General features: G+C 31.5%; 1 non-coding gene across 1 annotated transcript; it reads right to left on the reverse strand.

Moving 5' to 3' along the window:
* Positions 1–12,113: 12,113 nt before the first annotated feature.
* Positions 12,114–12,269, reverse strand: LOC139878849 (5.8S ribosomal RNA). Its single transcript, XR_011769711.1, has one exon. It is a non-coding gene; the product is annotated as a 5.8S ribosomal RNA (ribosomal RNA).
* Positions 12,270–13,836: the final 1,567 nt, after the last annotated feature.

The raw sequence follows: 13,836 nt of genomic DNA on the forward strand, positions 1-13,836 counted from the left end.
CCTTAAGTTCCTTGGATGAACCTACTGGAAAAGAGAAAAATGGATCTAGCTTCAATGGATCCTTGGATGGCTCAAAGTTCTTGAAGCAAAAATCATGACACGAAAACAAGTTCAAGTAAGATCATCACTTGAAATAAGATTGTTATAGTTATAGAAATTGAACCAAAGTTTGAATATGATTATTACCTTGTATTAGAATGATAACCTACTGTAAGAAACAAAGATTTCTTGAGGTTGGATGATCACCTTACAAGATTGGAAGTGAGCTAGCAAACTTGAAAGTATTCTTGATTTTATGAAACTAGAACTTTTGGAATTTATGAAGAACACTTAGAACTTGAAGATAGAACTTGAGAGAGTTCAATTAGATGAAGAAAATTGAAGAATGAAAGTGTTTGTAGGTGTTTTTGGTCGTTGGTGTATGGATTAGATATAAAGGATATGTAATTTTGTTTTCATGTAAATAAGTCATGAATGATTACTCATATTTTTGTAATCTTATGAGATATTTCATGCTAGTTGCCAAATGATGGTTCCCACATGTGTTAGGTGACTCACATGGGCTGCTAAGAGCTGATCATTGGAGTGTATATACCAATAGTACATACATCTAAAAGCTGTGTATTGTACGAGTACGAATACGGGTGCATACGAGTAGAATTGTTGATGAAACTGAACGAGAATGTAATTGTAAGCATTTTTGTTAAGTAGAAGTATTTTGATAAGTGTATTGAAGTCTTTCAAAAGTGTATAAATACATATTAAAACACTACATGTATATACATTTTAACTGAGTCGTTAAGTCATCGTTAGTCGTTACATGTAAGTGTTGTTTTGAAACCTTTAGGTTAACGATCTTGTTAAATGTTGTTAACCCAATGTTTATAATAACAAAAGAGATTTTAAATTATTATATTATCATGATATTATGATGTACGAATATCTCTTAATATGATATATATACATTAAATGTCGTTACAACGATAAACGTTACATATATGTCTCGTTTCAAAATCATTAAGTTAGTAGTCTTGTTTTTACATATGTAGTTCATTGTTAATATAATTAATGATATGTTTACTTATCATAATATCATGTTAACTATATATATAACCATATATACGTCATCATATAGTTTTTTTTACAAGTTTTAACGTTCGTGAATCACCGGTCAACTTGGGTGGTCAATTGTCTATATGAAACCTATTTCAATTAATCAAGTCTTAACAAGTTTGATTGCTTAACATGTTGGAAACATTTAATAATGTAAACATCAATCTCAATTAATATATATAAACATGGAAAAGTTCGGGTCACTACAGTACCTACCCGTTAAATAAATTTCGTCCCGAAATTTTAAGCTGTTGAAGGTGTTGACGAATCTTCTGGAAATAGATGCGGGTATTTCTTCTTCATCTGATCTTCACGCTCCCAGGTGAACTCGGGTCCTCTACGAGCATTCCATCGAACCTTAACAATTGGTATCTTGTTTTGCTTAAGTCTTTTAACCTCACGATCCATTATTTCGACGGGTTCTTCGATGAATTGGAGTTTTTCGTTGATTTGGATTTCATCTAACGGAATAGTGAGATCTTCTTTAGCAAAACATTTCTTCAAATTCGAGACGTGGAAAGTGTTATGTACAGCCGCGAGTTGTTGAGGTAACTCAAGTCGGTAAGCTACTGGTCCGACACGATCAATAATCTTGAATGGTCCAATATACCTTGGATTTAATTTCCCTCGTTTACCAAATCGAACAACGCCTTTCCAAGGTGCAACTTTAAGCATGACCATCTCTCCAATTTCAAATTCTATATCTTTTCTTTTAATGTCAGCGTAGCTCTTTTGTCGACTTTGGGCGGTTTTCAACCGTTGTTGAATTTGGATGATCTTCTCGGTAGTTTCTTGTATAATCTCCGGACCCGTAATCTGTCTATCCCCCACTTCACTCCAACAAATCGGAGACCTGCACTTTCTACCATAAAGTGCTTCAAACGGCGCCATCTCAATGCTTGAATGGTAGCTGTTGTTGTAGGAAAATTCTGCTAACGGTAGATGTCGATCCCAACTGTTTCCGAAATCAATAACACATGCTCGTAGCATGTCTTCAAGCGTTTGTATCGTCCTTTCGCTCTGCCCATCAGTTTGTGGATGATAGGCAGTACTCATATCTAGACGAGTTCCTAATGCTTGCTGTAATGTCTGCCAGAATCTTGAAATAAATCTGCCATCCCTATCAGAGATAATAGAGATTGGTATTCCATGTCTGGAGACGACTTCCTTCAAATACAGTCGTGCTAACTTCTCCATCTTGTCATCTTCTCTTATTGGTAGGAAGTGTGCTGATTTGGTGAGACGATCAACTATTACCCAAATAGTATCAAAACCACTTGCAGTCCTTGGCAATTTAGTGATGAAATCCATGGTAATGTTTTCCCATTTCCATTCCGGGATTTCGGGTTGTTGAAGTAGACCTGATGGTTTCTGATGCTCAGCTTTGACCTTAGAACACGTCAAACATTCTCCTACGTATTTAACAACATCGGCTTTCATACCCGGCCACCAAAAATGTTTCTTGAGATCCTTGTACATCTTCCCCGTTCCAGGATGTATTGAGTATCTGGTTTTATGAGCTTCTCTAAGTACCATTTCTCTCATATCTCCAAATTTTGGTACCCAAATCCTTTCAGCCCTATACCGGGTTCCGTCTTCCCGAATATTAAGATGCTTCTCCGATCCTTTGGGTATTTACATATGTAGTTCATTGTTAATATAATTAATGATATGTTTACTTATCATAATATCATGTTAACTATATATATAACCATATATATGTCATCATATAGTTTTTTTTACAAGTTTTAACGTTCGTGAATCACCGGTCAACTTGGGTGGTCAATTGTCTATATGAAACCTATTTCAATTAATCAAGTCTTAACAAGTTTGATTGCTTAACATGTTGGAAACATTTAATCATGTAAACATCAATCTCAATTAATATATATAAACATGGAAAAGTTCGGGTCACTACAAATACAATCAAGGATAAGAAGTTGGCTGAAAAGTCGTGAATGAGAATAGTTGAAAAAGACTAGTAACAATAAATTTTTGGATTCTCTGGTTGTATGTATGCATATCATATGTACGTGATATAATAACATAAATAAAGTAATAATTTAATAATAATAATGAATTAAAACGAGCAGCCTGTACACTTGTTTTATAGTGCCGACAGTTTTTTTTTCACGGAGTGGGTTTCGTGCTCCGTTGATACTCAGTGTCAAATAAAAAATCTTCAGGAAAATCCCATATTTTTAAATTAACTGTCTTTATTTATTTCAGTCATTATGATATAAAATTCGATCATTAATTTATTAAATAAAAATTACATCAACTGTCCCTCTCAATTTTGGGTAAAATATAAAAAGCGCTAAAATTTAATAACTAGATCCTAAATACATTTTTAGTAAGTCTAAAATTTATAGAACTTATTTTCGTATCATCGTTTATTTTAAAATTACATAAGTTTGAATTTAACTTGCTTAATATCAATTGAAACATCAAACAAGTATTACAATCATTTAATATTTATTTTTAATATACATTATTTATATATATAGATATATTTTAAATAATAATTATTATAATATCCTATTTTTATTTTATTAATTTTTAATAACAACAACATATAATACTTCAAATCATATTTTGAATTATTAATTATATATACATACACACATATCTATTTAAAATTAGTTGTTCGTGAATCGTCAGAAGTAGTCAAAGGTTAACTGAACCTATGTAAACAGTTCAAGAATTTTGTGACTCAACATTACAGACTTTGCTTATCGTATCGGAAACATATAAAAATTAAGTTTAAATTTAGTCGGAAATTCCCGGGTCCTCACATTACCTACCCGTTAAAGAAATTTCGTCCCGAAATTTGAGTGAGGTGGTCATGGCTAACAATAAAAATGTTTTCATGACGAATAAGAGTTGATAAATAGAGTTTTATTATTATTGACTAATATAGATAAAATAATTCAATTATATGAAGCGTACGAGTGGAGCTATCACAAAAGAGTGAAAAGTTTCATCTTAACTTTTGACGTAGTCACGTTTGAATTTTTGATAAATAGGATGCGTCTTAACTTTTGACGTTGCCTTGGTTGAATTCCGGAATTCAAGGGATTTTCAGAAAATCTTTGAAATCTAAAAGATTTGATTCTTCGAGATTCAAGGAAATTAGGATCTCTTTAATTAAATGCGATCATCTGTCTCGATTGCTATGTCGAATGTTTCCATTATAAATTAACTTCTTCCGTTTTATTATCCTCATCACTTCTATACCTTCTTTCTCAGTTCATATATCAAAAGATTATAATAATGCTTAATTCGGTTCTAATCCTTATTCTCATTCTGACTATCGCAATGATTGTCCTTCTTTTCCAACTCCCACCGGAAGAATATGTTTATTTCTATTATGCTCTAGTGATTATTGTATTTATAATCCTCCCGTGTCTTTATATTGCAAAACGCACTGATATCCACGGTTTGTAATTTCAGTGTTGTTGTTGGGCTTTGTATTTTCCCTTATATATCAGAGTTTCATGCTCTTGTCTTCTTTTTCCGACTTTAAGTCAAGCGAATAATGGTCCAGATCTCGTAGATATAGAGTTTCAAATGATTATAATGTTTTAAGCAGGAAGGAACGTGATAGCACGATTTGATTTTCAAATTTATCAACATCACGGAAGATAGAAACTTCAAGAATACATTTTCTTGATATGTTCAGAACTTAAGTAGAATGAAAGAGTTATGTAACATGGCACATGATGACGTTATGATCTGTAAATCATCATGTTCCAATAGAACTTCCAACATGACTTACTGTAATATAATCACGTTGGCCAAGTGTCATTATATTATACTAACACATGCTTCAATTCCTAACACTCCTCCATAATTCATTCATAATTTATACTTAGCATTTACATAAGTTTTCAATATAATGGAATACAGAAAACACGAAGAGGTAGATAATTTCGGACAAGAATATTTATGAAAATATCCTCAGAAATATCGAAGATATTTATGATGATATTTTGGAATTTCTAAGTTCGAAGGTTGATGATGAAGATTTTTTCGCAAGATTTTAACATGACCTCGGAGCAAGATATTCTCTAAAGATTTCATCAGATCCAGAATTACCAGAATTCTTTGAATATAGGGTTTGGTCCTTGTATTTGTTCTTGGTCTCCTTCATGGTTAGCTCAGTTCGTTTTTCAGTTCCAACTTTTCTGAGCTTTTCCAACATACTATACATTATCATCAAACTTTTGATGATTAGGGTCATTTACGGTTGTCTACGATTTATGCTACTTCATTCAGCTTTTTCAACATTCAGAGTATTGATTTGTAGACTGAGTGCTTTTCAGAATTTCATAATGAAAGATCATAATTCTAAGAGATAAATGTTATACATATAACTGTTGATGTAGATATGCTGTGAGTTTCCAAAGTACTGATTGCTGATTTTCGGTAATTGGTATGGCAGTTCTCGTTACAAGATGCGGATGAGTATATGATAGGGTTTCAACGAATAAATATAATGATTTATCAGAGAGATTTAAGCCAAGAAGCAACGAGGTTGCTGGTATGTCTGCTGGTAACACGAACCGAATCAACTGAAAGGAGAGGAGCGATAGCAACTCACCAGAAAACAACTAGCTGTCGCCATGCTTCCCTCTTCCCTCTCGATAGAGGGCTAAATCACCTACTTAACACTAACCTAATAGAACCAGGAAAGCATAACACCTTTCGCAGTTCCCCTCGCATGGTGGAATATAAAAGCTTCCGTAGTAATAATAAAAGAGCACGCATATATATCATGGTTATAGTAAGGCTAGTCCGACTGAAAAGTCGAAGCTGACTTGCTGGAGCTGTGATAAAATTGGCTAATTTGAAAAAGAATTGCAATGTTATTTTCGGTAATAATAACGCTAAAGGAATTAGCACAACTACGTGTTTAACGTTTACTCAGTTTCTGAGAGTTTTTTAGGTGCATAACTATATGCATAAATCTTTCCTTCCGTAGATGAAGTGCGGTTGGTTCATCCTCTCGATTGAGGTGTTTTCAAGAATTATGAAAGGTTTGAACGCAAATTGTAATCGTCAAGATACAAATGAGGTTTAAGATGAAATCAAGTGGCAAACTTGAAGAAATATTTTGTTTCATATGTTATATTCAATATTTTAATTCATTTTAATTGTCCAATGTTATTAGTCCACAGTCGATAGTCCACAGTTGACAGTCTAATAATTCATATATAATTTAATTTATAATATTCGAATTAATTAATACGTATCGTGACCGGTGTACATGTCTCAGACTCGATCACAACTCAAACTATATATATTATTGTAGAATCAACCTCAACCCTGTATAGAGAACTCGATCATTACTGCATATAGAGTGTCTATGGTGATTCCAAATAATATATATAGATGCGTCGATATGATATGTCAAAACCTTGTATACGTGTCCCGATATTTAAAGTGCGTAAAATAAATAACAGAAATTAAATGACGATAAATAAAATTGCGATAATTAAATTGCGATAAATAAACGGCGATAAATAAATTGCGATAATAAAATGTAATAAGGAATTAACAGTTAGCTAGGTACAGTTAGCTAAAATTTTGTTAGCGTGGATTCTTAATAAAATTTCTCATAGTTAATTTGTTTGTTTCTAACCAATTTTATTTTGTCCAATGTTTTCTTCATAATGCCACTTGTCGGATTCTGATACGTCAAAAATCCAAATATGAAATTGAATAAAATGGTTATTCTGCGGTGAACGGATACGTATATATGTGGAGGTAAATAGGATAGTAAATGATCGTCGAATCAGATTCGGAGAATGTACAGTGTAACTTATTAATGTGGAATCTAAATATTCCTCGGGTATTACCTACCCGTTAAAATATTTTCACCATTAACAGTTTGTACAAAAGAATTTTTTTAATTACAATCTTTATGAAAATATATATACATATATTTTTTCTTCAGATGTAATCATAGATTTAATAAGTCAATATAATATTAAACTCATTTGATCTACCGTTAGAACAAGAATATATATAATCTCTAAAACATTAGAGATTACATAATTGCCATGTCGAACGAAGATAAATGATGTAAAACGTCATGTAGAACGATGATTATACTCGAAGTACAGAATGAGATGTTGAGACATGTGATGTTGAGATTTGGGTTGTTGATGGTACTATTGGTGCCGGTGATGTTGCTGAAGCTGGTAAGTTTTGCACCATGTATTCTAAATTGATTACTTGAGCGCGAAGTTCGTTGACTCCTTCTATTATTCCAGGATGATTGTCGGTCGGAACGAACGGATGAATAAGGTTTAGAATTTTAGATAGAATGTAATCGTGGAGAGATAATCTGGAAATGAGTGTAAAAATGGTGTTTCGAATGGGTTTGCCGGTAAGTGCTTCAGGTTCTTTATCAAGTGTGCGGGTTGGTGGGTGAAAAGGATCGCATTCTTCTCGTCTCCATCGGTTAAGTAGGCTACGAACCCATTAAATGAATTGGTTGATTCATTCTGGTGACACTGCTTTCGGAGCTTAGGTGAAACTCCATATCAGAATAGCTGTCGGAATCCGAGGAATTCGAACTGGTTGAGGGATTCATCTCGTACGATCAAGTGAAGGATTTTTGATAAGAAATAGATTATAGGATGTAGATTAGTACCCTGCAATACATAATTTACATATGCATATATATTACTAAAATCCCATAAGTTACGGAGGAATCTACGGAATATGTCAGGCAAGGTTTACAGTAACAGATACGCTAAGATATGAATTTATCTGTACACTATCTATGCGGTAGAGGCAGTAAGATGTGTCTAGACTTTAAGGATGATAAACAAGTAATTTTCGACACGAAATGATAAGCAAAACTTTTGACATACTGACACGGTCGAAGTCCAGACTCACTAATGCATCTAAACAACTATCAGTTAGACACACTAATGCAAGACCTGATTCGCTAAGACCACCGCTCTGATACCACATGTCATACCCCGTCCAAAACTCTTCCTGAACGAACTCAATAACATATGGTACCATTGCGATGAACGGACCTCTATATGCCATGAAAGATTCCATGTAATATGAGCAAATGCACAGCGGAAAATTTCTTTCGTACCAGAGAATAAACATGCTTTAAAGTGTCAACCAAAAGGTTGGTGAGTTCATTAGTTTAACTTAAACAATCATTTCCATCATTTTAATAGACCACAAGATTTCATATTTCCATTTCTCATAAACATATGTCCCATGCATAGAGAAAAAAAATATCATTCATATGGATTGAACACCTGGTAACCGACATTCACAATATGCATATAAGAATATCCCCATCATTCCGGGATCCTCCTTCGGACATGATATAATTTTCGAAGTACTAAAGCATCCGGTATTTTGGATGGGGCTTGTTGGGCCCGATAGATCTATCTTTAGAGTTCGCGTCAATTAGGGTATCTGTTCCCTAATTCTTAGATTACCGGACTTAATAAAAAGGGGCATATTCGATTTCGATAATTCAACCATATAATGTAGTTTCAATTACTTGTGTCCATTTCGTAAAACATTTATAAAAAATTGCGCATGTATTCTCAGCCCAAAAATATAAAGGGTAAAAAGGCAAATGAAACTCACCAAATGTATTTTGTAGTAAAAATATATAGAACGACATTGAACAATTGAACAATGCAGGGTTGGCCTTGGATTCACGAACCTATATTATTCATATATATATTAATACATATATTCGAAATCGAACAAATTTATTATATCTTAAATTATATATTATATATATTTAATTTGTATGTATCTTTAAAATGACTAATTTTTATATAGTTATATTAATATTTATATATGATTAATATTATATTAAAAATACATCATTTGTTATATATGAATATTTATAAAAAAATATATTTATTATATGTAATATAATTTTATATGCATAACATTTATTTGTTGTAAAAATAATAATAATGATAATATTAGTAATCATAATTGTAGTTTTTAGATATTACTAATATTAAGTGATAAATAATATTTTTATTAGTAATTGATAATAATAATAATAATAATAATAATAATAATAATAATAACAATAATAATAATAATAACAATAATAATAATAGAAATAATAACAACAATATGTTATACCTTTGTAGCATTAAAAAGACTTAAAGTGTCCGAGACGGGACTCGAACCCGTGACATCCCGCTAACCCGAAATTTTTGTTTCCTTATTCTTCTTAAAACAAAAATCTACTTAACACATTTATCATCATCATCTAATCTAATTATCATCATTATTATCATTTATATCATCACACATAACCCTCATCGTCATTATCATAGAATTACCTCATCATAATCATCATCTAATTAACATAACATCACATCATTTTCAACATTAATTTCTTCATTTGATCATACATAGCATCGCCATTATTCATCGGTTAATAACATAGAATCATCATCGAATCGTCACCACCTTCATTATTTCATCATCGTCTCCTAATTTCGATATCCTCGTCATTATATATTACGTATCATGAATCCTCATCTACATAATATATCATCATCCTAATTATCATTCACTATCATTGTTAAATTGTTTCTCAACATACTTCTCGGCCCAAAACTAATTCAAATGCACAGCCCAATAATTAAATCACAATCACGGCCTAATTATCAAAATCACTACCCATGTTTGCATTAGAATCCGTAATAGAAAGGAGGAGCCCAAAATTACACAAGTTAAAATCTTGTTATACTTTAAATCGTAACAAGGAATTAATAGGAGTGGGGTTGTTTATATGTAATTGTAGGCCAACTAGCAAAAGAGGTTCCATTCATCATAAACAAGTCCCATACCTTCCCATTTGTCTGCCATCATGTTTTAAATTGTCCCACATAATGCGTTGTATAACATATTTAGTACATCTCAATTGACAAACTTTAAACTATGAATAACATCAACCTTTTCAACCACTTCTTTCATTCTTTATGTCTATTATCTATTTTGACATCGGTGGATGAAACAGAAATCAAGACAGAAATCAAACGCAGCAGCAAATCTTCGATGGTGTATGTGTGAAATTTTTTTTTTTTGAGGTGGTGTTGGCCGTAAGTTGTTTGAGAAGAAAAAGAAGGTAGGAGATGTAGGGTTTAGAGATGAGATAGGAACGAATAAAAGACTGATACATGAATATGTTTATATGTATATGAATGAAGAGGTGAGTGTAGCGGGTTCAATGGTGGTTAAAAGAAGACAGCAGCTACGAACTGTAGCAGCTGCAGGTGATGTTGTATTTGGATGTCGTCTGCTCATGATTAGAAGTAGTGGACAGGAGTAGTTACAGCGGTAATAAACAACCACAAGTGTGATTGATAAATGTTAAAGTGAGTTCTTGGGTTGTTTTGAAGGGTGAAAATTCATGATTAAAATAGTGAGAGAAGAGAGAGAGAGATATCGAAAGGTGATGGTTTACGGTGGTGGCGAGTGTTCATGATTAAATATTATGGTGGTTGATGAGTGGTCGTGGTTTGGTGGTGATGTAGGTGATGGTTGTGGTAATTGTGAAAGTGGTGACCGTAAGATAGTTTGTTGGTTGTGGTGGTTTTCGGTTACCTTGCTCATTGCACGGAAAAAGAAAACGAAAAGAAAAAACTAAAATGATGATGGCGGTTATAGTGATGAAGAAAATGGTATGAGTGTTGGTTTGATTTCCTTGAAGGTATCATATGTATATGTATATGTATATAAGTTTAATGGTGGTGTTTAGTGATTGTTTAAATGAGTTTGGGTTTAAGATTGTTCGAACATCAAAACAGAAACTGCACAATTAGTTAGTCGATGAGTAGTCGTAGTAGTTTATAGATTGAGGTGGATGGTGTTATTGGTTGGTTCAAGTAATGCAAGAGGTGATTGAATTGGGTTTTGGTGTCATTCATATATATGTACCTATATATATTGATATGTTCTGTAATTTGTACATATTTAGACATTAGATTTAGATAAAAAGCAAACTGTAACCAATCGTGTTAAATTAAAAGAAAAACATCAATTGAATACAATCAAGGATAAGAAGTTGGCTAAAAAGTCGTGAATGAGAATAGTTGAAAAAGACTAGTAACAATAAATTTTTGGATTCTCTGGTTGTATGTATGCATATCATATGTACGTGATATAATAACATAAAAAAGTAATAATTTAATAATAATAATCAATTAAAACGAGCAGCCTGTACACTTGTTTTATAGTGCCGACAGTTTTTTTTTCACAGAGTGGGTTTCGTGCTCCGTTGATACTCAGTGTCAAATAAAAAATCTTCAGGAAAATCCCATATTTTTAAATTAACTGTCTTTATTTATTTCAGTCATTATGATATAAAATTCGATCATTAATTTATTAAATAAAAATTACATCAACTGTCCCTCTCAATTTTGGGTAAAATATAAAAAGCTCTAAAATTTAATAACTAGATCCTAAATACATTTATAGTAAGTCTAAAATTTATAGAACTTATTTTCGTATCATCGTTTATTTTAAAATTACATAAGTTTGAATTTAACTTGCTTAATATCAATTGAAACATCAAACAAGTATTACAATCATTTAATATTTATTTTTAATATACATTATTTATATATATAGATATATTTTAAATAATAATTATTATAATATCCTATTATTATTTTATTAATTTTTAATAACAACAACATATAATACTTCAAATCATATTTTGAATTATTAATTATATATACATACACACATATCTATTTACAATTAGTTGTTCGTGAATCGTCGGAAGTAGTTAAAGGTTAACTGAACCTATGTAAACAGTTCAAGAATTTTGTGACTCAACATTACAGACTTTGCTTATCGTATCGGAAACATATAAAAATTAAGTTTAAATTTAGTCAGAAATTCCCGGGTCGTCACACAATATCCGCCCCCACAACAAACATCCTATTTGGGATATGTGGTGTGGGCGACACGATGCGTGACGCCCAGGCATACGTGCCCTCAACCAAATGGCTTCTGGCACAACTTGCGTTCAAAAACTCGATGGTTCACGGGATTCTGCAATTCACACCAAGTTTCGCATTTTGCTACGTTCTTCATCGATGTGTGAGCCGAGATATCCTATGCCGAGAGTCGTTTGTGATTACTAAGAATTATAGTTTCAAGAGCGCACCGCAAAACGGTTGATCAAGAAACCATAAATTCCTAAAGTTATAGTTTCCTTGGCACATTCCGTGCCGGGGTTGGTTAGGGTGCCAATGTGACGTCCAATCCTCACTAAGGAGTATCGAAAGTGTGACAACCCGGAAATTTCCAACCAAATTTAAACTTTATCTTTATATTATTCCGACACGATAAGCAAAGTTTGTTAAGTTAAATCTCAAGAATTTTAAATTGTGTTCATACATTCATTATAACCTCGACCAAATTCCGACGATTCATGAACCGTTATATATAAATAAAGATGTATATATATTATAACTTGAGAATATTAATAAAGTGTTAAACGTATAATACTTTACATGAACGTATTTGTTTCAATATGTTTATCGATGGAATTAGAAGATAATATCAAATGATTGATTTATCAGATACATTGTGATATGATTACGGGTCTATGTTATGAGGTCCACTGTGATTTAAGAAATCTATTCTTTTTTACAACATTCGGAAAATGGTAAAGTGATTTATAAGTAAGAACGTGAAGTGTAACTAACTTAGATGTTGGATATCGACAAGTTAAGTAACTCGACATTTTTCATTAAGATGATTGCATACATTTATTTAATCTTTGAACTTTATCCCATGCTTCACCAACAGACTGTAATTTAAAAACTTGAAACCTATTATGAATATATATGATTCTACTTTTCTAAAACGTTTTATGATATAACGATTTCCATTATTTTAACCTTTAAACAAAATGATTCTTAAGAATATATTTGGTTTTGGAAAATAAAATTATTATATTTATTTGATTTAGTTTCAAACCTACAAAAACGTTTTCAGTTTAAAAAGAACTTTATTATTAAAACGTATATAACTTTTATAAATATCTAGAACCACTTTTGACAACTCATTACTTAACCAGTATGATAAAGATAACGATATTTATATTTTATTTTATTAAATATATATAACGATTTAAATTAATATTATATATATTTATACGCGTATTATACGTACATAGTTTTATACTTTTACTATACTTAAACTTTACCTTTACTTTATTTTTACTTTATTTTAACTTTAATAATTCACTTTAATAATTCATACTTTAAAAATTCACTTTAATAATTCATACTTTAATAATTCACTTTAATAATTCATACTTTAATAATTCACTTTAATAATTCATTCTTTAATAATTCACTTTAATAATTCATACTTTAATAATTCACTTTAATAATTCAAAAATCTATTATAAATAGAATTCAATAGGTTTCATTATTTCATAGAAACTTGAAAATATTTTTCTCTAAACTCTCTCAATCGATTTACATATATATATTTACTCCGTATTATTTCAAGATATTATTAGTATACATAAAATATTACGTCAGAGTGCGGTCCGAGTGATTTCGAAATTGTTTTTCGAGTGGGATTGGATTAAGGAAATTATGGGTTATAGCTATAGAGGTGATTGGGTATGGTTCATGGGTATGCTCGTGAGGTCAATATAGTGTTTATCATCCCCGTTGC

The sequence above is a fragment of the Rutidosis leptorrhynchoides genome, chromosome 11 (genome assembly GCF_046630445.1).
Source record: "Rutidosis leptorrhynchoides isolate AG116_Rl617_1_P2 chromosome 11, CSIRO_AGI_Rlap_v1, whole genome shotgun sequence".
Taxonomy (NCBI): domain Eukaryota; kingdom Viridiplantae; phylum Streptophyta; class Magnoliopsida; order Asterales; family Asteraceae; genus Rutidosis; species Rutidosis leptorrhynchoides.